Source organism: Triturus cristatus, chromosome 1_1 (genome assembly GCF_964204655.1).
Source record: "Triturus cristatus chromosome 1_1, aTriCri1.1, whole genome shotgun sequence".
Classification (NCBI taxonomy): Eukaryota; Metazoa; Chordata; class Amphibia; order Caudata; family Salamandridae; genus Triturus; species Triturus cristatus.
In genome coordinates, this window is record NC_140579.1 from 501,240,194 (window position 1) to 501,266,919 (window position 26,726).

Here is a 26,726-nt window from a genome sequence, read left to right on the forward strand (position 1 = left end):
AACCCCTAAAACACGACCCCCTACACTACACAAACACCACTGCACTATCCTAAACCCTAAAACACTACCCCCAGCATGAACTAATGCACTATACAAACACCACTGCACTACCCTAAACCCTAAAACCAACCCTGGGCGTAGTTTGCGAAGCAGCTCTATGCGTAGCTACGCGAAGTGCACTGCGCACTACGCAAGCTACGCGTAGCTTCGCAAACTGCGTAGTGCACTATGCAAGATGCTGATCGCATTGATTGCACAGTGCCGGATGCTTGTCCGCACTGTGCAATCAGTGCAAACTGCATCTTGCACAGTGCAAGCGGTCGTTTTCTGCCGCTCGAGTAGATTTCTACTCCGGAGGCAGGTTTCTCAACGCGGACTGGTATTTTCTCATCGAGAGCGGTCGCGAGCATATGCGACCACTCGCAATGAGAAACCGAACCTCCCCGCGTTGAGACGCTCGCTGGGAGGTTTATTTTCAACGCTCGCGATCGGCAACTTGATGTTGCGGATCGAGAACGAGGAAAAAGTCTCTCCGGGATGTCATTTTGCTTGCTCGCAGTCGCCAACTTGAAGTTGAGGACCACGAGCAATCAACAAATGACAGCTGCAATACGTTACGCTACGTGTGTTTGCACTGTGCTACGTGCAATTTGAGTAGTGCGAAGTAGCGCAAACTTTGCAAACTACGCAAGCGTAGCGTAGTGCTTTGCTCAGGCTTACCTAAAACACTAACCCCTACACTACACAAACACCACTCCACTACCCTAAACCCTAAAACACTACCTTCAGCACGACCCCCTACACCACACAAACACCACTGCACAAACCTAAACCCTAAAACACTACCCCCAGCATGACCCTCTACACTACCCAAACACCAATGCACTACCCTACACCCTAAAACACTACCCCTGCACGAACCACTACACTACACAAACACCACTGCACTACCCTAAACTGTAAAACACTTATCCCAGCACGACCCCCTACACCACTCAAACACGACTGCACTGCCATAAACCCTAAAACACTACACCCAGCACTACCCCCTACACTACCCAAACACCACTGCACTTCCCTAAACCCCAAAACATGACCCCCTACACTACACAAACACCACTGTACTACCCTAAACCCCAAAACACTACCCCCAGCACCACCCCCTACACTACACAAACACCACTGCACTACTCTAAACCCTAAAACATAACCCTAGCATGACCCCCTACACTACCCAAACACCACTGCACTACCCTACACCCTAAAACACTACCCCAGCACGAGCCCCTACACTACACAAACACCACTACACTACCCTAAACCGTAAAACACTTATCCCAGCACGACCCCCTACACCACTCAAACACAACTGCACTACTCTAAAACCTAAAACACTTACCCCAGCACGACCCCCTACACTACACAAACACCACTGCGCTACCCTAAAACACTTATCCCAGCACGACCCCCTACACCACTCAAACACCACTGCACTACCCTAAACCCTAAAACACTACCCCCAGCAGTACCCCCCAACACTACCCAACACCATTGCAATACCCTAAACCCAAAACACTACCCCCAGCAGTACCCCCTACACTACTCAAACACAACTGCACTACCCTAAAACCTAAAACACTTACCCCAGCACGACCCCCTACACTACACAAACACCACTGCACTACCCTAAATCTTAAAACACTACCCCCAGCACGACCCCTATACTACCCAAACACCACTGCACTACCCTAAACCGTAAAACACTTATCCCAGCACGACTCCCTACACCACTCAAATACGACTGCACTACCATAAACCCTAAAACACTACATCCAGCCCTACCCCCAATACTACACAAACACCACTGCACTACCCTAAACCCTAAAACACTACCCCCAGCAGTACCCCCCAACACTACCCAACACCATTGCAATACCCTAAACCCAAAACACTACCCCCAGCAGTACCCCCTACACTACTCAAACACAACTGCACTACCCTAAAACCTAAAACACTTACCCCAGCACGACCCCCTACACTACACAAACACCACTGCACTACCCTAAATCCTAAAACACTACCCCCAGCATGACCCCCTACACTACCCAAACACCAATGCACTACCCTACACCCTAAAACACTACCCCAGCACAAACCACTACACTACACAAACACCACTGCACTGCCCTAAACTGTAAAACACTTATCCCAGCACGACCCCCTACACCACTCAAACACGACTGCACTGCCATAAATCCTAAAACACTACACCCAGCACTACCCCCTACACTACCCAAACACCACTGCACTACCCTAAACCCCAAAACACGACCCCTACACTACACAAACATCACTGTACTACCCTAAACCCTTAAACACTATCCCCAGCACATCCCCCTACACTACACAAACACCACTGCACTACCCTAAACCCTTAAACACTATCCCCAGCACATCCCCCTACACTACACAAACACCACTGCACTAACCGAAACCCTAAATCTACCCCAGCATGACCCCCTACACTACCCAAACACCACTGCACTACCTTAAACACTAAAACACTACCCCCAGCACAACTTCCTACAATACCAAAACACCACTGCACTGCCCTAAACCCTAAACCAATGCCCCTTGCACGACCCCCTACACTACACAAACACCACTGCACTGCCCTAAACCCTAATACACTACCCCCAGCATGACTCTCTACACTAAACAAACATCACTTCACTACCCTAAAGCCTAAAACACTACTCCCAGCACGACCCCCTTCACTACCCAAACACCACTGCACTACCCTAAACCCTAAAACTCGACCCCTACAACACACAAACAGCACTGCACTAACTGAAACCCTAAATCTACCCCAGCATGACCCCCTACACTACCCAAACACCACTGCACTACCTTAAACACTAAAACACTACCCCCAGCACAACTCCCTACAATACCAAAACACCACTGCACTGCCCTAAACCCTAAAACAATGCCACTGGCACAACCACCTACACTACACAAACACCACTGCACTGCCCTAAACCCTAATACACTACCCCCAGCATGACTCCCTACACTAAACAAACACCACTTCACTACCCTAAACCCTAAAACACTACTCCCAGCACGACCCCCTACACTACCAAAACACCACTGCACTACCCTAAACCCTAAAACACGACCCCCTACACTACACAAACACCACTGCAATACCCTAAACCCTTAAACACTACCCCCAGCATGACTCCCTACACTTCACAAACACCTCTGCACTGCCCTAAAACACTACCCCTTCCACAACCCCCTACAATACCCAAACACCACTGTACTGCCCTAAACCTTAAACCATTTATACCAGCAAGATCCCCCTACACTACCCAAACACGACTGCAATGCCCTAAGCCCTAAAACTCTACCCCAGCACGGCCCCCTACACAACCCAAACACCGCTGCACTATCCTAAACCCTAAATCTACCCCCAGTACTACCCCCTACACTACACAAACACCACTGGACTACCCTAAACCCTAAAACTCTATCACCAGCATGTCCCCCTACACTACACAAACCCAACTGCACTACCCTAAACCCAAAATCTAACCCCAGCATGACCCCCTACACTACCCAAACACCACTGCACTACCCTAAACGCTAAAACACTACCCCCAGCACAATCCCCTACACTACACAAACACCACTGCACTACCCTAGTGCACTACCCTAAAACAATACCCCCAGCATGACCCCTTACACTACCCAAACATCACTGCACTAGCCTAAACCCTAAAACACTACCCACAGCACGACCCCCTACACTACCAAAACACCACTGCACTAACCTAAACCCTAAAACACTACCCCAGCAAAAACCCCTCTACTACACAAACACCACTGCACTACCCTAAACCCTAAACCACTTACCCCAGCATGAACCCCTACTCTACACAAACATCACTGCACTACCCTAAACCCTAAAACACTACCCCAAACACGACCCCCTACACTACACAAACACCACTGTACTACCAAAATCCCTAAAACACTGCCCCCAGCACGACCCACTTCACTACCCAAACACAACTGCACTACTCTAAACCCAAAAACACTACCCCCAGCACGACCTCCTACACTACTCAAACACCACTGCACTATCCTAAACCCTAAAACACGACCCCCTACACTACACAAACACCACTGCACTACCCTAAACCTTAAAACACTACCCCCAGTACTACCCCTATAGTACCCAAAAACCACTGCAATACCCTAAACCCTAAAACACTACCCCAGCACGACCCCTTACACTACAAAAACACCACTGCACTTCCCTAAACCCTAAAACATTACCCCTAGCATGACCCCCTACACTACCTAAACACCACGGCACTACCCTAAACCCTACATCTATCCCCAGCACAACCCCTTACACCACACAAACACCACTGCACTACCCTAAACCCTAAAGCACTTATCCCAGCACGACCCCCTACACCACTCAAATACGACTGCACTACCATAACCCCTAAAATACTACACCCAGCACTACCCCCAATACTACACAAACACCACTGCACTACCCTAAACCCTAAAACACTACCCCCAGCAGTACCCCCTACACTACCCAATACCATTGCACTACCCTAAACCCAAAACACTACCCCCAGTAGTACTCCCTACACTACTCAAACACAAATGCACTACCCTAAAACCCTAAAACACTACCCCAGCACTATCCCCTACACTACACAAACACCACTGCATTAACCTAAACCCTCAAACACTACCCCCAGCACGACCCCCTACACTACCCAAACACCACTGCACTACCCTAAACCCTGAAACACTACCCCCATCACGACCCCCTACACTACACAAACACCACTGCACTACCCTAAACCCTAAAACACTACCCCTAGCATGACCCCCTACACTACCCAAACACCACTGCACTACCCTGAACCCTAAAACACTTACCCCAGCACGACCCCCTACACTACACAAACACCACTGCACTACCCTAAAATCTAAAACCCCACCCCCAGCACGACCCCCTATACTACCCAAACACCACTGCACTACCCTAAACCGTAAAACACTTACCCCAACATGATCCCCTACACTACCCAAACACCACTGCACTACCCTAAACCCTAAAACACTTACCCCAGCACGACCTCCTACACCACTCAAACATGACTGCACTACCATAAACCCTAAAACACTATACCCAGCACTACCCCCAATACTACACAAACACCACTGCACTACCCTAAAACCTAAAACACTACCCCCAGCATGACACCCTACACTACACAAACACCACTGCACTACACTACTGCACTACCGTAAAACCTAAAACAGTACCTCCAGCATGATCCCCTACACTGCCCAAACCCCACTGTACTACCCTAAACCCTAAAACACTACCCCCAGCAAGACTCCCTACCCTACACAAACACCACTGCACTACCCTAAACCCTAAAACACTACCCCCAGCATGACCCCCTACACTACCAAAACACCACTGCACTACCCTAAACCTTAAAACTCTACCCCAGCATGAACCCCTATACTACACAAACACCACTGCACTACCCTAAACCTTAAACTACAACCCCCAGCATGAACCCCTACTCTAAACAAACACCACTGCACTAACCTAAACCCTAAAACACAACCCCAAACACAACCCCCTACACTACACAAACACCACTGTACTACCCCAAACCCTAAAACACTGCCCCCAGCACGACCCACTTCACTACCCAAACACAACTGCACTACTCTAAACCCCAAAACACTACCCCCAGCACGACCTCCTACACTACCAAAACATCACTGCACTACCCAAAACCCTAAAACACTACCCCAGCACTACCCTCTATACTACCCAAACACCACTGCAATACCCTAAACCCTAAAACACTACCCCCAGCACGACCCCCTACACTACACAAACAACACTGCACTACCCTAAAACATTACCCCTAGCACGACCCCCTACACTACACAAACACCACTGCACTACCCTAAACCCTACATCTACCCCCAGCACAACCCCCCTACACTACACAAACACCACTGCACTACCCTAAACGCTAAAACACTACCCCCAGCACAACCCTCTACACTACACAAACACCACTGCACTACCCTAAACCGTAAAACACTTACCCCAGCATGACCCCCTACACTACCCAAACACCACTGCACTACCCTAAACCCTAAAACACTTATCCCAGCAGGACCCCCTACACCACTCAAACACGACTGCACTACCATAAACCCTAAAACACTACACCCAGCACTAACCCCAATACTACACAAACACCACTGCACTACCCTAAACCCTAAAACACTACCGCCAGCAGTACCCCTCTACACTACCCAACACCATTGCACTACCCTAAAACCAAAACACTACCCCCAGCAGTACCCCCTACACTACTCAAACACAAATGCACTATCCTAAACCCTAAAACACTACCCCCAGCATGATGCCCTACACTACACAAACACCACTGCACTACACTACTGCACTTCCCTAAAACCTAAAACAGTACCCCCAGCATGACCCCCTACACTATCCAAACCCCACTGCACTACACTAAACCCTAAAACACTACCCCAGCACGACCCCCTGCACTACCCAAACACCACTACACTACCCTAAACCTTAAAACATGACCCTCTACACAAACACCACTGCACTACCCTAAACCCTAAATCTACCCCAGCACGAACCCCTACACTACACAAACACCACTTCACTACCCTAAACTCTAAAACACTACTCCCAGCACGACTCCCTACACTACCCAAACACCACTGCACTGCCCTAAACCCTACCCCCAGCACGACCCCCTACACTACCCAAACACCACTGCACTATCCTAAACCCTCAATCTACCCCCAGTACGATCCCCTACACTACACAAACACCACTGCACTACCCTAAACCCTAACACACTACCCCCAGCACGTCCCCTACACTACACAAACACCACTGCACTACCCTAGTGCACTACCCTAAAACACTACCCCCAGCATGACCCCATACACTACCCAAACACCACTGCACTATCCTAAACCCTCAATCTACCCCCAGTACAACCATCTACACTACACAAACACCACTGCACTACCCTAAACCCTTAAACACTATCCCCAGCACATCCCCCTACACTACACAAACACCACTGCACTAACCGAAACCCTAAATCTACCCCAGCATGACCCCCTACACTACCCAAACACCACTGCACTACCTTAAACACTAAAACACTACCCCCAGCACAACTCCCTACAATACCAAAACACCACTGCACTGCCCTAAACCCTAAAACAATGCCACTGGCACAACCACCTACACTACACAAACACCACTGCACTGCCCTAAACCCTAATACACTACCCCCAGCATGACTCCCTACACTAAACAAACACCACTTCACTACCCTAAACCCTAAAACACTACTCCCAGCACGACCCCCTACACTACCAAAACACCACTGCACTACCCTAAACCCTAAAACACGACCCCCTACACTACACAAACACCACTGCAATACCCTAAACCCTTAAACACTACCCCCAGCATGACTCCCTACACTTCACAAACACCTCTGCACTGCCCTAAAACACTACCCCTTCCACAACCCCCTACACTACCCAAACACCACTGTACTGCCCTAAACCTTAAACCATTTATACCAGCAAGATCCCCCTACACTACCCAAACACGACTGCAATGCCCTAAGCCCTAAAACTCTACCCCAGCACGGCCCCCTACACAACCCAAACACCGCTGCACTATCCTAAACCCTAAATCTACCCCCAGTACTACCCCCTACACTACACAAACACCACTGGACTACCCTAAACCCTAAAACTCTATCACCAGCATGTCCCCCTACACTACACAAACCCAACTGCACTACCCTAAACCCAAAATCTAACCCCAGCATGACCCCCTACACTACCCAAACACCACTGCACTACCCTAAACGCTAAAACACTACCCCCAGCACAATCCCCTACACTACACAAACACCACTGCACTACCCTAGTGCACTACCCTAAAACAATACCCCCAGCATGACCCCTTACACTACCCAAACATCACTGCATTAGCCTAAACCCTAAAACACTACCCACAGCACGACCCCCTACACTACCAAAACACCACTGCACTACCCGAAACCCTAAAACACTACCCCAGCACGACCCCCTACACTACACAAACACCAGTGCGCTACCCTAAACCCTAAATCTACTCCCAGCGCGACCCCCTACACTACCCAAACACCACTGCACTACCCTAACCCTAAATCTACCCCCAGCATGATCCCCTACACTGCACAAACACCACTGTGCTACCCTAATCCCTAAAACACTACCCCCAGCACGACCCCTTACACTACCCAAACAACACAGCGCTACCCTATTCCCTAAGACACTTCCCCCAGCATGACCCATTACACTACAAAAACACCACTGCACTACCCTAAACCCTAAATCTACCCACCGCACAAACCCCTTCACTACCCAAACCACTGCACTTCCCTAAACCCTGAAACTCTACCCCCAGCATGACCCCCATACTACACAGACACCACTGCAATGCCGTAAACCCTAAAACACTGCCCCCAGCACGACCCCCTACACTACCCAAACCCCACTGCACTACACTACACCCTAAAACACTACCCCCAGCACGACCCCCTATACTACCCAAACACCACTTCACTACCCTAAACCCCTAAAACACGACCCCCTACACTACACAAACACCACTGCACTATCCTAAACCCTAAAACACTACCCCCAGCATGAACTAATGCACTATACAAACACCACTGTACTACCCTAAACCCTAAAACCAACCCTGGGCGTAGTTTGCGAAGCAGCTCTATGCGTAGCTACGCGAAGTGCACTGCGCACTACGCGAGCTACGCGTAGCTTCGCAAACTGCGTAGTGCACTATGCAAGATGCTGATCGCACTGATTGCACAGTGCCGGATGCTTGTCCGCACTGTGCAATCAGTGCAAACTGCATCTTGCACAGTGCAAGCGGTCGTTTTCTGCCGCTCGAGTAGATTTCTACTCCGGAGGCAGGTTTCTCAACGCGGACTGGTAGTTTCTCATCGAGAGCGGTCGCGAGCATATGCGACCACTCGCAATGAGAAACCGAACCTCCCCGCGTTGAGACGCTCGCTGGGAGGTTTATTCTCAACGCTCGCGATCGGCAACTTGATGTTGCGGATCGCGAACGAGGAAAAAGTCTCTCCGGGATGTCATTTTGCTTGCTCGCAGTCGCCAACTTGAAGTTGAGGACCACGAGCAATCAACAAATGACAGCTGCAATACGTTACGCTACGTGTGTTTGCACTGTGCTACGTGCAATTTGAGTAGTGCGAAGTAGCGCAAACTTTGCAAACTACGCAAGCGTAGCGTAGTGCTTTGCTCAGGCTTACCTAAAACACTAACCCCTACACTACACAAACACCACTCCACTACCCTAAACCCTAAAACACTACCTTCAGCACGACCCCCTACACCACACAAACACCACTGCACAAACCTAAACCCTAAAACACTACCCCCAGCATGACCCTCTACACTACCCAAACACCAATGCACTACCCTACACCCTAAAACACTACCCCTGCACGAACCACTACACTACACAAACACCACTGCACTACCCTAAACTGTAAAACACTTATCCCAGCACGACCCCCTACACCACTCAAACACGACTGCACTGCCATAAACCCTAAAACACTACACCCAGCACTACCCCCTACACTACCCAAACACCACTGCACTTCCCTAAACCCCAAAACATGACCCCCTACACTACACAAACACCACTGTACTACCCTAAACCCCAAAACACTACCCCCAGCACCACCCCCTACACTACACAAACACCACTGCACTACTCTAAACCCTAAAACATAACCCTAGCATGACCCCCTACACTACCCAAACACCACTGCACTACCCTACACCCTAAAACACTACCCCAGCACGAGCCCCTACACTACACAAACACCACTACACTACCCTAAACCGTAAAACACTTATCCCAGCACGACCCCCTACACCACTCAAACACAACTGCACTACTCTAAAACCTAAAACACTTACCCCAGCACGACCCCCTACACTACACAAACACCACTGCGCTACCCTAAAACACTTATCCCAGCACGACCCCCTACACCACTCAAACACCACTGCACTACCCTAAACCCTAAAACACTACCCCCAGCAGTACCCCCCAACACTACCCAACACCATTGCAATACCCTAAACCCAAAACACTACCCCCAGCAGTACCCCCTACACTACTCAAACACAACTGCACTACCCTAAAACCTAAAACACTTACCCCAGCACGACCCCCTACACTACACAAACACCACTGCACTACCCTAAATCTTAAAACACTACCCCCAGCACGACCCCTATACTACCCAAACACCACTGCACTACCCTAAACCGTAAAACACTTATCCCAGCACGACTCCCTACACCACTCAAATACGACTGCACTACCATAAACCCTAAAACACTACATCCAGCCCTACCCCCAATACTACACAAACACCACTGCACTACCCTAAACCCTAAAACACTACCCCCAGCAGTACCCCCCAACACTACCCAACACCATTGCAATACCCTAAACCCAAAACACTACCCCCAGCAGTACCCCCTACACTACTCAAACACAACTGCACTACCCTAAAACCTAAAACACTTACCCCAGCACGACCCCCTACACTACACAAACACCACTGCACTACCCTAAATCCTAAAACACTACCCCCAGCATGACCCCCTACACTACCCAAACACCAATGCACTACCCTACACCCTAAAACACTACCCCAGCACAAACCACTACACTACACAAACACCACTGCACTGCCCTAAACTGTAAAACACTTATCCCAGCACGACCCCCTACACCACTCAAACACGACTGCACTGCCATAAATCCTAAAACACTACACCCAGCACTACCCCCTACACTACCCAAACACCACTGCACTACCCTAAACCCCAAAACACGACCCCCTACACTACACAAACATCACTGTACTACCCTAAACCCCAAAACACTACCCCCAGCATGACCCCCTACACTACACAAACACCACTGCACTACCCTAGTGCACTACCCTAAAACACTACCCCCAGCATGACCCCATACACTACCCAAACACCACTGCACTATCCTAAACCCTCAATCTACCCCCAGTACGACCATCTACACTACACAAACACCACTGCACTACCCTAAACCCTTAAACACTATCCCCAGCACATCCCCCTACACTACACAAACACCACTGCACTAACCGAAACCCTAAATCTACCCCAGCATGACCCCCTACACTACCCAAACACCACTGCACTACCTTAAACACTAAAACACTACCCCCAGCACAACTTCCTACAATACCAAAACACCACTGCACTGCCCTAAACCCTAAACCAATGCCCCTTGCACGACCCCCTACACTACACAAACACCACTGCACTGCCCTAAACCCTAATACACTACCCCCAGCATGACTCTCTACACTAAACAAACATCACTTCACTACCCTAAAGCCTAAAACACTACTCCCAGCACGACCCCCTTCACTACCCAAACACCACTGCACTACCCTAAACCCTAAAACTCGACCCCTACAATACACAAACAGCACTGCACTAACTGAAACCCTAAATCTACCCCAGCATGACCCCCTACACTACCCAAACACCACTGCACTACCTTAAACACTAAAACACTACCCCCAGCACAACTCCCTACAATACCAAAACACCACTGCACTGCCCTAAACCCTAAAACAATGCCACTGGCACAACCACCTACACTACACAAACACCACTGCACTGCCCTAAACCCTAATACACTACCCCCAGCATGACTCCCTACACTAAACAAACACCACTTCACTACCCTAAACCCTAAAACACTACTCCCAGCACGACCCCCTACACTACCAAAACACCACTGCACTACCCTAAACCCTAAAACACGACCCCCTACACTACACAAACACCACTGCAATACCCTAAACCCTTAAACACTACCCCCAGCATGACTCCCTACACTTCACAAACACCTCTGCACTGCCCTAAAACACTTCCCCTTCCACAACCCCCTACACTACCCAAACACCACTGTACTGCCCTAAACCTTAAACCATTTATACCAGCAAGATCCCCCTACACTACCCAAACATGACTGCAATGCCCTAAGCCCTAAAACTCTACCCCAGCACGGCCCCCTACACAACCCAAACACCGCTGCACTATCCTAAACCCTAAATCTACCCCCAGTACTACCCCCTACACTACACAAACACCACTGGACTACCCTAAACCCTAAAACTCTATCACCAGCATGTCCCCCTACACTACACAAACCCAACTGCACTACCCTAAACCCAAAATCTAACCCCAGCATGACCCCCTACACTACCCAAACACCACTGCACTACCCTAAACGCTAAAACACTACCCCCAGCACAATCCCCTACACTACACAAACACCACTGCACTACCCTAGTGCACTACCCTAAAACAATACCCCCAGCATGACCCCTTACTCTACCCAAACATCACTGAACTAGCCTAAACCCTAAAACACTACCCACAGCACGACCCCCTACACTACCAAAACACCACTGCACTACCCGAAACCCTAAAACACTACCCCAGCACGACCCCCTACACTACACAAACACCAGTGCGCTACCCTAAACCCTAAATCTACTCCCAGCGCGACCCCCTACACTACCCAAACACCACTGCACTACCCTAACCCTAAATCTACCCCCAGCATGATCCCCTACACTGCACAAACACCACTGTGCTACCCTAATCCCTAAAACACTACCCCCAGCACGACCCCTTACACTACCCAAACAACACAGCGCTACCCTATTCCCTAAGACACTTCCCCCAGCATGACCCATTACACTACAAAAACACCACTGCACTACCCTAAACCCTAAATCTACCCACCGCACAAACCCCTTCACTACCCAAACCACTGCACTTCCCTAAACCCTGAAACTCTACCCCCAGCATGACCCCCATACTACACAGACACCACTGCAATGCCGTAAACCCTAAAACACTGCCCCCAGCACGACCCCCTACACTACCCAAACCCCACTGCACTACCCTACACCCTAAAACACTACCCCCAGCACGACCCCCTATACTACCCAAACACCACTTCACTACCCTAAACCCCTAAAACACGACCCCCTACACTACACAAACACCACTGCACTATCCTAAACCCTAAAACACTACCCCCAGCATGAACTAATGCACTATACAAACACCACTGCACTACCCTAAACCCTAAAACCAACCCTGGGCGTAGTTTGCGAAGCAGCTCTATGCGTAGCTACGCGAAGTGCACTGCGCACTACGCGAGCTACGCGTAGCTTCGCAAACTGCGTAGTGCACTATGCAAGATGCTGATCGCACTGATTGCACAGTGCCGGATGCTTGTCCGCACTGTGCAATCAGTGCAAACTGCATCTTGCACAGTGCAAGCGGTCGTTTTCTGCCGCTCGAGTAGATTTCTACTCCGGAGGCAGGTTTCTCAACGCGGACTGGTAGTTTCTCATCGAGAGCGGTCGCGAGCATATGCGACCACTCGCAATGAGAAACCGAACCTCCCCGCGTTGAGACGCTCGCTGGGAGGTTTATTCTCAACGCTCGCGATCGGCAACTTGATGTTGCGGATCGCGAACGAGGAAAAAGTCTCTCCGGGATGTCATTTTGCTTGCTCGCAGTCGCCAACTTGAAGTTGAGGACCACGAGCAATCAACAAATGACAGCTGCAATACGTTACGCTACGTGTGTTTGCACTGTGCTACGTGCAATTTGAGTAGTGCGAAGTAGCGCAAACTTTGCAAACTACGCAAGCGTAGCGTAGTGCTTTGCTCAGGCTTACCTAAAACACTAACCCCTACACTACACAAACACCACTCCACTACCCTAAACCCTAAAACACTACCTTCAGCACGACCCCCTACACCACACAAACACCACTGCACAAACCTAAACCCTAAAACACTACCCCCAGCATGACCCTCTACACTACCCAAACACCAATGCACTACCCTACACCCTAAAACACTACCCCTGCACGAACCACTACACTACACAAACACCACTGCACTACCCTAAACTGTAAAACACTTATCCCAGCACGACCCCCTACACCACTCAAACACGACTGCACTACCATAAACCCTAAAACACTATACCTAGCACTACCCCCAATACTACACAAACACCACTGCACTACCCTAAAACCTAAAACACTACCCCCAGCATGACACCCTACACTACACAAACACCACTGCACTACACTACTGCACTACCGTAAAACCTAAAACAGTACCTCCAGCGTGACCCCCTACACTGCCCAAACCCCACTGTACTACCCTAAACCCTAAAACACTACCCCCAGCAAGACTCCCTACCCTACACAAACACCACTGCACTACCCTAAACCCTAAAACACTACCCCCAGCATGACCCCCTACACTACCAAAACACCACTTCACTACCCTAAACCTTAAAACTCTACCCCAGCATGAACCCCTATACTACACAAACACCACTGCACTACCCTAAACCTTAAACTACAACCCCCAGCATGAACCCCTACTCTAAACAAACACCACTGCACTAACCTAAACCCTAAAACACAACCCCAAACACAACCCCCTACACTACACAAACACCACTGTACTACCCCAAACCCTAAAACACTGCCCCCAGCACGACCCACTTCACTACCCAAACACAACTGCACTACTCTAAACCCCAAAACACTACCCCCAGCACGACCTCCTACACTACCAAAACATCACTGCACTACCCAAAACCCTAAAACACTACCCCAGCACTACCCTCTATACTACCCAAACACCACTGCAATACCCTAAACCCTAAAACACTACCCCCAGCACGACCCCCTACACTACACAAACAACACTGCACTACCCTAAAACATTACCCCTAGCACGACCCCCTACACTACACAAACACCACTGCACTACCCTAAACCCTACATCTACCCCCAGCACAACCCCCCTACACTACACAAACACCACTGCACTACCCTAAACGCTAAAACACTACCCCCAGCACAACCCTCTACACTACACAAACACCACTGCACTACCCTAAACCGTAAAACACTTACCCCAGCATGACCCCCTACACTACCCAAACACCACTGCACTACCCTAAACCCTAAAACACTTATCCCAGCAGGACCCCCTACACCACTCAAACACGACTGCACTACCATAAACCCTAAAACACTACACCCAGCACTAACCCCAATACTACACAAACACCACTGCACTACCCTAAACCCTAAAACACTACCGCCAGCAGTACCCCTCTACACTACCCAACACCATTGCACTACCCTAAAACCAAAACACTACCCCCAGCAGTACCCCCTACACTACTCAAACACAAATGCACTATCCTAAACCCTAAAACACTACCCCCAGCATGATGCCCTACACTACACAAACACCACTGCACTACACTACTGCACTTCCCTAAAACCTAAAACAGTACCCCCAGCATGACCCCCTACACTATCCAAACCCCACTGCACTACACTAAACCCTAAAACACTACCCCAGCACGACCCCCTGCACTACCCAAACACCACTACACTACCCTAAACCTTAAAACATGACCCTCTACACAAACACCACTGCACTACCCTAAACCCTAAATCTACCCCAGCACGAACCCCTACACTACACAAACACCACTTCACTACCCTAAACTCTAAAACACTACTCCCAGCACGACTCCCTACACTACCCAAACACCACTGCACTGCCCTAAACCCTACCCCCAGCACGACCCCCTACACTACCCAAACACCACTGCACTATCCTAAACCCTCAATCTATCCCCAGTACGACCCCCTACACTACACAAACACCACTGCACTACCCTAAACCCTAACACACTACCCCCAGCACGTCCCCTACACTACACAAACACCACTGCACTACCCTAGTGCACTACCCTAAAACACTACCCCCAGCATGACCCCATACACTACCCAAACACCACTGCTCTATCCTAAACCCTCAATCTACCCCCAGTACAACCATCTACACTACACAAACACCACTGCACTACCCTAAACCCTTAAACACTATCCCCAGCACATCCCTCTACACTACACAAACACCACTGCACTAACCGAAACCCTAAATCTACCCCAGCATGACCCCCTACACTACCCAAACACCACTGCACTACCTTAAACACTAAAACACTACCCCCAGCACAACTCCCTACAATACCAAAACACCACTGCACTGCCCTAAACCCTAAAACAATGCCACTGGCACAACCACCTACACTACACAAACACCACTGCACTGCCCTAAACCCTAATACACTACCCCCAGCATGACTCCCTACACTAAACAAACACCACTTCACTACCCTAAACCCTAAAACACTACTCCCAGCACGACCCCCTACACTACCAAAACACCACTGCACTACCCTAAACCCTAAAACACGACCCCCTACACTACACAAACACCACTGCAATACCCTAAACCCTTAAACACTACCCCCAGCATGACTCCCTACACTTCACAAACACCTCTGCACTGCCCTAAAACACTACCCCTTCCACAACCCCCTACACTACCCAAACACCACTGTACTGCCCTAAACCTTAAACCATTTATACCAGCAAGATCCCCCTACACTACCCAAACACGACTGCAATGCCCTAAGCCCTAAAACTCTACCCCAGCACGGCCCCCTACACAACCCAAACACCGCTGCACTATCCTAAACCCTAAATCTACCCCCAGTACTACCCCCTACACTACACAAACACCACTGGACTACCCTAAACCCTAAAACTCTATCACCAGCATGTCCCCCTACACTACACAAACCCAACTGCACTACCCTAAACCCAAAATCTAACCCCAGCATGACCCCCTACACTACCCAAACACCACTGCACTACCCTAAACGCTAAAACACTACCCCCAGCACAATCCCCTACACTACACAAACACCACTGCACTACCCTAGTGCACTACCCTAAAACAATACCCTTACACTACCCAAACATCACTGCACTAGCCTAAACCCTAAAACACTACCCACAGCACGACCCCCTACACTACCAAAACACCACTGCACTACCCGAAACCCTAAAACACTACCCCAGCACGACCCCCTACACTACACAAACACCAGTGCGCTACCCTAAACCCTAAATCTACTCCCAGCGCGACCCCCTACACTACCCAAACACCACTGCACTACCCTAACCCTAAATCTACCCCCAGCATGATCCCCTACACTGCACAAACACCACTGTGCTACCCTAATCCCTAAAACACTACCCCCAGCACGACCCCTTACACTACCCAAACAACACAGCGCTACCCTATTCCCTAAGACACTTCCCCCAGCATGACCCATTACACTACAAAAACACCACTGCACTACCCTAAACCCTAAATCTACCCACCGCACAAACCCCTTCACTACCCAAACCACTGCACTTCCCTAAACCCTGAAACTCTACCCCCAGCATGACCCCCATACTACACAGACACCACTGCAATGCCGTAAACCCTAAAACACTGCCCCCAGCACGACCCCCTACAGTACCCAAACCCCACTGCACTACACTACACCCTAAAACACTACCCCCAGCACGACCCCCTATACTACCCAAACACCACTTCACTACCCTAAACCCCTAAAACACGACCCCCTACACTACACAAACACCACTGCACTATCCTAAACCCTAAAACACTACCCCCAGCATGAACTAATGCACTATACAAACACCACTGCACTACCCTAAACCCTAAAACCAACCCTGGGCGTAGTTTGCGAAGCAGCTCTATGCGTAGCTACGCGAAGTGCACTGCGCACTACGCGAGCTACGCGTAGCTTCGCAAACTGCGTAGTGCACTATGCAAGATGCTGATCGCACTGATTGCACAGTGCCGGATGCTTGTCCGCACTGTGCAATCAGTGCAAACTGCATCTTGCACAGTGCAAGCGGTCGTTTTCTGCCGCTCGAGTAGATTTCTACTCCGGAGGCAGGTTTCTCAACGCGGACTGGTAGTTTCTCATCGAGAGCGGTCGCGAGCATATGCGACCACTCGCAATGAGAAACCGAACCTCCCCGCGTTGAGACGCTCGCTGGGAGGTTTATTCTCAACGCTCGCGATCGGCAACTTGATGTTGCGGATCGCGAACGAGGAAAAAGTCTCTCCGGGATGTCATTTTGCTTGCTCGCAGTCGCCAACTTGAAGTTGAGGACCACGAGCAATCAACAAATGACAGCTGCAATACGTTACGCTACGTGTGTTTGCACTGTGCTACGTGCAATTTGAGTAGTGCGAAGTAGCGCAAACTTTGCAAACTACGCAAGCGTAGCGTAGTGCTTTGCTCAGGCTTACCTAAAACACTAACCCCTACACTACACAAACACCACTCCACTACCCTAAACCCTAAAACACTACCTTCAGCACGACCCCCTACACCACACAAACACCACTGCACAAACCTAAACCCTAAAACACTACCCCCAGCATGACCCTCTACACTACCCAAACACCAATGCACTACCCTACACCCTAAAACACTACCCCTGCACGAACCACTACACTACACAAACACCACTGCACTACCCTAAACTGTAAAACACTTATCCCAGCACGACCCCCTACACCACTCAAACACGACTGCACTGCCATAAACCCTAAAACACTACACCCAGCACTACCCCCTACACTACCCAAACACCACTGCACTTCCCTAAACCCCAAAACATGACCCCCTACACTACACAAACACCACTGTACTACCCTAAACCCCAAAACACTACCCCCAGCACCACCCCCTACACTACACAAACACCACTGCACTACTCTAAACCCTAAAACATAACCCTAGCATGACCCCCTACACTACCCAAACACCACTGCACTACCCTACACCCTAAAACACTACCCCAGCACGAGCCCCTACACTACACAAACACCACTACACTACCCTAAACCGTAAAACACTTATCCCAGCACGACCCCCTACACCACTCAAACACAACTGCACTACTCTAAAACCTAAAACACTTACCCCAGCACGACCCCCTACACTACACAAACACCACTGCGCTACCCTAAAACACTTATCCCAGCACGACCCCCTACACCACTCAAACACCACTGCACTACCCTAAACCCTAAAACACTACCCCCAGCAGTACCCCCCAACACTACCCAACACCATTGCAATACCCTAAACCCAAAACACTACCCCCAGCAGTACCCCCTACACTACTCAAACACAACTGCACTACCCTAAAACCTAAAACACTTACCCCAGCACGACCCCCTACACTACACAAACACCACTGCACTACCCTAAATCTTAAAACACTACCCCCAGCACGACCCCTATACTACCCAAACACCACTGCACTACCCTAAACCGTAAAACACTTATCCCAGCACGACTCCCTACACCACTCAAATACGACTGCACTACCATAAACCCTAAAACACTACATCCAGCCCTACCCCCAATACTACACAAACACCACTGCACTACCCTAAACCCTAAAACACTACCCCCAGCAGTACCCCCCAACACTACCCAACACCATTGCAATACCCTAAACCCAAAACACTACCCCCAGCAGTACCCCCTACACTACTCAAACACAACTGCACTACCCTAAAACCTAAAACACTTACCCCAGCACGACCCCCTACACTACACAAACACCACTGCACTACCCTAAATCCTAAAACACTACCCCCAGCATGACCCCCTACACTACCCAAACACCAATGCACTACCCTACACCCTAAAACACTACCCCAGCACAAACCACTACACTACACAAACACCACTGCACTGCCCTAAACTGTAAAACACTTATCCCAGCACGACCCCCTACACCACTCAAACACGACTGCACTGCCATAAATCCTAAAACACTACACCCAGCACTACCCCCTACACTACCCAAACACCACTGCACTACCCTAAACCCCAAAACACGACCCCCTACACTACACAAACATCACTGTACTACCCTAAACCCCAAAACACTACCCCCAGCATGACCCCCTACACTACACAAACACCACTGCACTACCCTAGTGCACTACCCTAAAACACTACCCCCAGCATGACCCCATACACTACCCAAACACCACTGCACTATCCTAAACCCTCAATCTACCCCCAGTACGACCATCTACACTACACAAACACCACTGCACTACCCTAAACCCTTAAACACTATCCCCAGCACATCCCCCTACACTACACAAACACCACTGCACTAACCGAAACCCTAAATCTACCCCAGCATGACCCCCTACACTACCCAAACACCACTGCACTACCTTAAACACTAAAACACTACCCCCAGCACAACTTCCTACAATACCAAAACACCACTGCACTGCCCTAAACCCTAAACCAATGCCCCTTGCACGACCCCCTACACTACACAAACACCACTGCACTGCCCTAAACCCTAATACACTACCCCCAGCATGACTCTCTACACTAAACAAACATCACTTCACTACCCTAAAGCCTAAAACACTACTCCCAGCACGACCCCCTTCACTACCCAAACACCACTGCACTACCCTAAACCCTAAAACTCGACCCCTACAATACACAAACAGCACTGCACTAACTGAAACCCTAAATCTACCCCAGCATGACCCCCTACACTACCCAAACACCACTGCACTACCTTAAACACTAAAACACTACCCCCAGCACAACTCCCTACAATACCAAAACACCACTGCACTGCCCTAAACCCTAAAACAATGCCACTGGCACAACCACCTACACTACACAAACACCACTGCACTGCCCTAAACCCTAATACACTACCCCCAGCATGACTCCCTACACTAAACAAACACCACTTCACTACCCTAAACCCTAAAACACTACTCCCAGCACGACCCCCTACACTACCAAAACACCACTGCACTACCCTAAACCCTAAAACACGACCCCCTACACTACACAAACACCACTGCAATACCCTAAACCCTTAAACACTACCCCCAGCATGACTCCCTACACTTCACAAACACCTCTGCACTGCCCTAAAACACTTCCCCTTCCACAACCCCCTACACTACCCAAACACCACTGTACTGCCCTAAACCTTAAACCATTTATACCAGCAAGATCCCCCTACACTACCCAAACACGACTGCAATGCCCTAAGCCCTAAAACTCTACCCCAGCACGGCCCCCTACACAACCCAAACACCGCTGCACTATCCTAAACCCTAAATCTACCCCCAGTACTACCCCCTACACTACACAAACACCACTGGACTACCCTAAACCCTAAAACTCTATCACCAGCATGTCCCCCTACACTACACAAACCCAACTGCACTACCCTAAACCCAAAATCTAACCCCAGCATTACCCCCTACACTACCCAAACACCACTGCACTACCCTAAACGCTAAAACACTACCCCCAGCACAATCCCCTACACTACACAAACACCACTGCACTACCCTAGTGCACTACCCTAAAACAATACCCCCAGCATGACCCCTTACACTACCCAAACATCACTGCACTAGCCTAAACCCTAAAACACTACCCACAGCACGACCCCCTACACTACCAAAACACCACTGCACTACCCGAAACCCTAAAACACTACCCCAGCACGACCCCCTACACTACACAAACACCAGTGCGCTACCCTAAACCCTAAATCTACTCCCAGCGCGACCCCCTACACTACCCAAACACCACTGCACTACCCTAACCCTAAATCTACCCCCAGCATGATCCCCTACACTGCACAAACACCACTGTGCTACCCTAATCCCTAAAACACTACCCCCAGCACAACCCCTTACACTACCCAAACAACACAGCGCTACCCTATTCCCTAAGACACTTCCCCCAGCATGACCCATTAACCTACAAAAACACCACTGCACTACCCTAAACCCTAAATCTACCCACCGCACAAACCCCTTCACTACCCAAACCACTGCACTTCCCTAAACCCTGAAACTCTACCCCCAGCATGACCCCCATACTACACAGACACCACTGCAATGCCGTAAACCCTAAAACACTGCCCCCAGCACGACCCCCTACACTACCCAAACCCCACTGCACTACCCTACACCCTAAAACACTACCCCCAGCACGACCCCCTATACTACCCAAACACCACTTCACTACCCTAAACCCCTAAAACACGACCCCCTACACTACACAAACACCACTGCACTATCCTAAACCCTAAAACACTACCCCCAGCATGAACTAATGCACTATACAAACACCACTGCACTACCCTAAACCCTAAAACCAACCCTGGGCGTAGTTTGCGAAGCAGCTCTATGCGTAGCTACGCGAAGTGCACTGTGCACTACGCGAGCTACGCGTAGCTTCGCAAACTGCGTAGTGCACTATGCAAGATGCTGATCGCACTGATTGCACAGTGCCGGATGCTTGTCCGCACTGTGCAATCAGTGCAAACTGCATCTTGCACAGTGCAAGCGGTCGTTTTCTGCCGCTCGAGTAGATTTCTACTCCGGAGGCAGGTTTCTCAACGCGGACTGGTAGTTTCTCATCGAGAGCGGTCGCGAGCATATGCGACCACTCGCAATGAGAAACCGAACCTCCCCGCGTTGAGACGCTCGCTGGGAGGTTTATTTTCAACGCTCGCGATCGGCAACTTGATGTTGCGGATCGCGAACGAGGAAAAAGTCTCTCCGGGATGTCATTTTGCTTGCTCGCAGTCGCCAACTTGAAGTTGAGGACCACGAGCAATCAACAAATGACAGCTGCAATACGTTACGCTACGTGTGTTTGCACTGTGCTACGTGCAATTTGAGTAGTGCGAAGTAGCGCAAACTTTGCAAACTACGCAAGCGTAGCGTAGTGCTTTGCTCAGGCTTACCTAAAACACTAACCCCTACACTACACAACCACCACTCCACTACCCTAAACCCTAAAACACTACCTTCAGCACGACCCCCTACACCACACAAACACCACTGCACAAACCTAAACCCTAAAACACTACCCCCAGCATGACCCTCTACACTACCCAAACACCAATGCACTACCCTACACCCTAAAACACTACCCCTGCACGAACCACTACACTACACAAACACCACTGCACTACCCTAAACTGTAAAACACTTATCCCAGCACGACCCCCTACACCACTCAAACACGACTGCACTGCCATAAACCCTAAAACACTACACCCAGCACTACCCCCTACACTACCCAAACACCACTGCACTTCCCTAAACCCCAAAACATGACCCCCTACACTACACAAACACCACTGTACTACCCTAAACCCCAAAACACTACCCCCAGCACCACCCCCTACACTACACAAACACCACTGCACTACTCTAAACCCTAAAACATAACCCTAGCATGACCCCCTACACTACCCAAACACCACTGCACTACCCTACACCCTAAAACACTACCCCAGCACGAGCCCCTACACTACACAAACACCACTACACTACCCTAAACCGTAAAACACTTATCCCAGCACGACCCCCTACACCACTCAAACACAACTGCACTACTCTAAAACCTAAAACACTTACCCCAGCACGACCCCCTACACTACACAAACACCACTGCGCTACCCTAAAACACTTATCCCAGCACGACCCCCTACACCACTCAAACACCACTGCACTACCCTAAACCCTAAAACACTACCACCAGCAGTACCCCCCAACACTACCCAACACCATTGCAATACCCTAAACCCAAAACACTACCCCCAGCAGTACCCCCTACACTACTCAAACACAACTGCACTACCCTAAAACCTAAAACACTTACCCCAGCACGACCCCCTACACTACACAAACACCACTGCACTACCCTAAATCTTAAAACACTACCCCCAGCACGACCCCTATACTACCCAAACACCACTGCACTACCCTAAACCGTAAAACACTTATCCCAGCACGACTCCCTACACCACTCAAATACGACTGCACTACCATAAACCCTAAAACACTACATCCAGCCCTACCCCCAATACTACACAAACACCACTGCACTACCCTAAACCCTAAAACACTACCCCCAGCAGTACCCCCAACACTACCCAACACCATTGCAATACCCTAAACCCAAAACACTACCCCCAGCAGTACCCCCTACACTACTCAAACACAACTGCACTACCCTAAAACCTAAAACACTTACCCCAGCACGACCCCCTACACTACACAAACACCACTGCACTACCCTAAATCCTAAAACACTACCCCCAGCATGACCCCCTACACTACCCAAACACCAATGCACTACCCTACACCCTAAAACACTACCCCAGCACGAACCACTACACTACACAAACACCACTGCACTGCCCTAAACTGTAAAACACTTATCCCAGCACGACCCCCTACGCCACTCAAACACGACTGCACTGCCATAAATCCTAAAACACTACACCCAGCACTACCCCCTACACTACCCAAACACCACTGCACTACCCTAAACCCCAAAACACGACCCCCTACACTACACAAACATCACTGTACTACCCTAAACCCCAAAACACTACCCCCAGCATGACCCCCTACACTACACAAACACCACTGCACTACTCTAAACCCTAAAACATAACCCTAGCATGACCCCCTACACTACCCAAACACCACTGCACTACCCTACACCCTAAAACACTACCCCAGTACGAGCCCCTACACTACACAAACACCACTACATTACCCTAAACCGTAAAACACTTACCCCAGCATGACCCCCTATACAACCCAAACACCACTGCGCTACCCTAAACCCTAAAACACTTATCCCAGCACGACCCCCTACAACACTCAAACACAACTGCACTACCCTAAAACCTAAAACACTTACCCCAGCACGACCCCCTACACTACACAAACACCACTGCACTACCCTAAATCCTAAAAGACTACCCCCAGCACGACCCCTATACTACCCAAACACCACTGCACTACCCTAAACCGTAAAACACTTATCCCAGCACGACTCCCTACACCACTCAAATACGACTGCACTACCATAAACCCTAAAACACTACACCCAGCCCTACCCCCAATACTACACAAACACCACTGCACTACCCTAAACCCTAAAACACTACCCCCAGCAGTAACCCCAACACTACCCAACACCATTGCACTACCCTAAACCCAAAACACTACCCCCAGGAGTACTCCCTACACTACTCAAACATAAATGCACTATCCTAAACCCTAAAACCCTACCCCCAGCATGACGCCCTACACTACACAAACACCACTGCATTACACTACTGCACTACCCTAAAACCTAAAACAGTACCCCCAGCATGACCCCCTACACTACCCAAACCCCACTGCACTACACTAAACCCTAAAACACTACCCCAGCACGACCTCCTGCACTGCCCAAACACCACTACACTACCCTAAACCGTAAAACATGACCCTCTACACAAACACCACTGCACTACCCTAAACACTAAATCTACCCCCAGCACGAACCCCTACACTACACAAACACCACTTCACTACCCTAAACTCTAGAACACTACTCCCAGCACGACTCCCTACACTACCCAAACACCACTGCACTGCCCTAAACCCTACCCCCAGCACGACCCCCTACACTACCCAAACACCACTGCACTATCCTAAACCCTCACTCTATCCCCAGTATGACCTCCTACACTACACAAACACCACTGCACTACCCTAAACCCTAAAACACTACCCTCAGCACGTCCCCTACACTACACAAACACCACTGCACTAACCTAAACCCTAAATCTACCCCAGCATGACCCCCTACACTACCCAAACACCAATGCACTACCCTAAACACTAAAACACTACCCCCAGCACAACTCCCTACAATACCAAAACACCACTGCACTGCCCTAAACCCTAAAACAATGCCCCTGGCATGACCCCCTACACTACACAAACACCACTGCACTGCCCTAAACCCTAATAAACTACCCCAAGCATGACTCCCTACACTACACAAACACCACTGCACTGCCCTAATCCCTAAAACACTACCTGCATCATGATCCCCTCACTGCAAAAACACCACTTCACTACCCTAAACCCTAAAACACTACTCCCAGCACGGCCCCCTACACTACCCAAACACCACTACACTACCCTAAACCCTAAAACGCAACCCCCTACACTACACAAACACCACTGCAATACCCGAAACCCTAAAACACTACCCCCAGCATGACTCCCTACACTTCGCAAACACCACTGCACTACCCTAAACCTTAAAACATTTCCACCAGCAAGATCCCCCTACACTACACAAACACCACTGCACTACCCTAGTGCACTACCCTAAAACACTACCCCCAGCACAACCCCATACACTACCCAAACACAACTGCACTATCCTAAACCCTCAATCTACCCCAGTACAACCACCTACACTACCCAAACCCCACTGCACTACACTAAACCCTAAAACACTACCCCAGCACGACCCCGCACTACATAAACACCAATACACTACCCTAAACCTTAGAACATGAC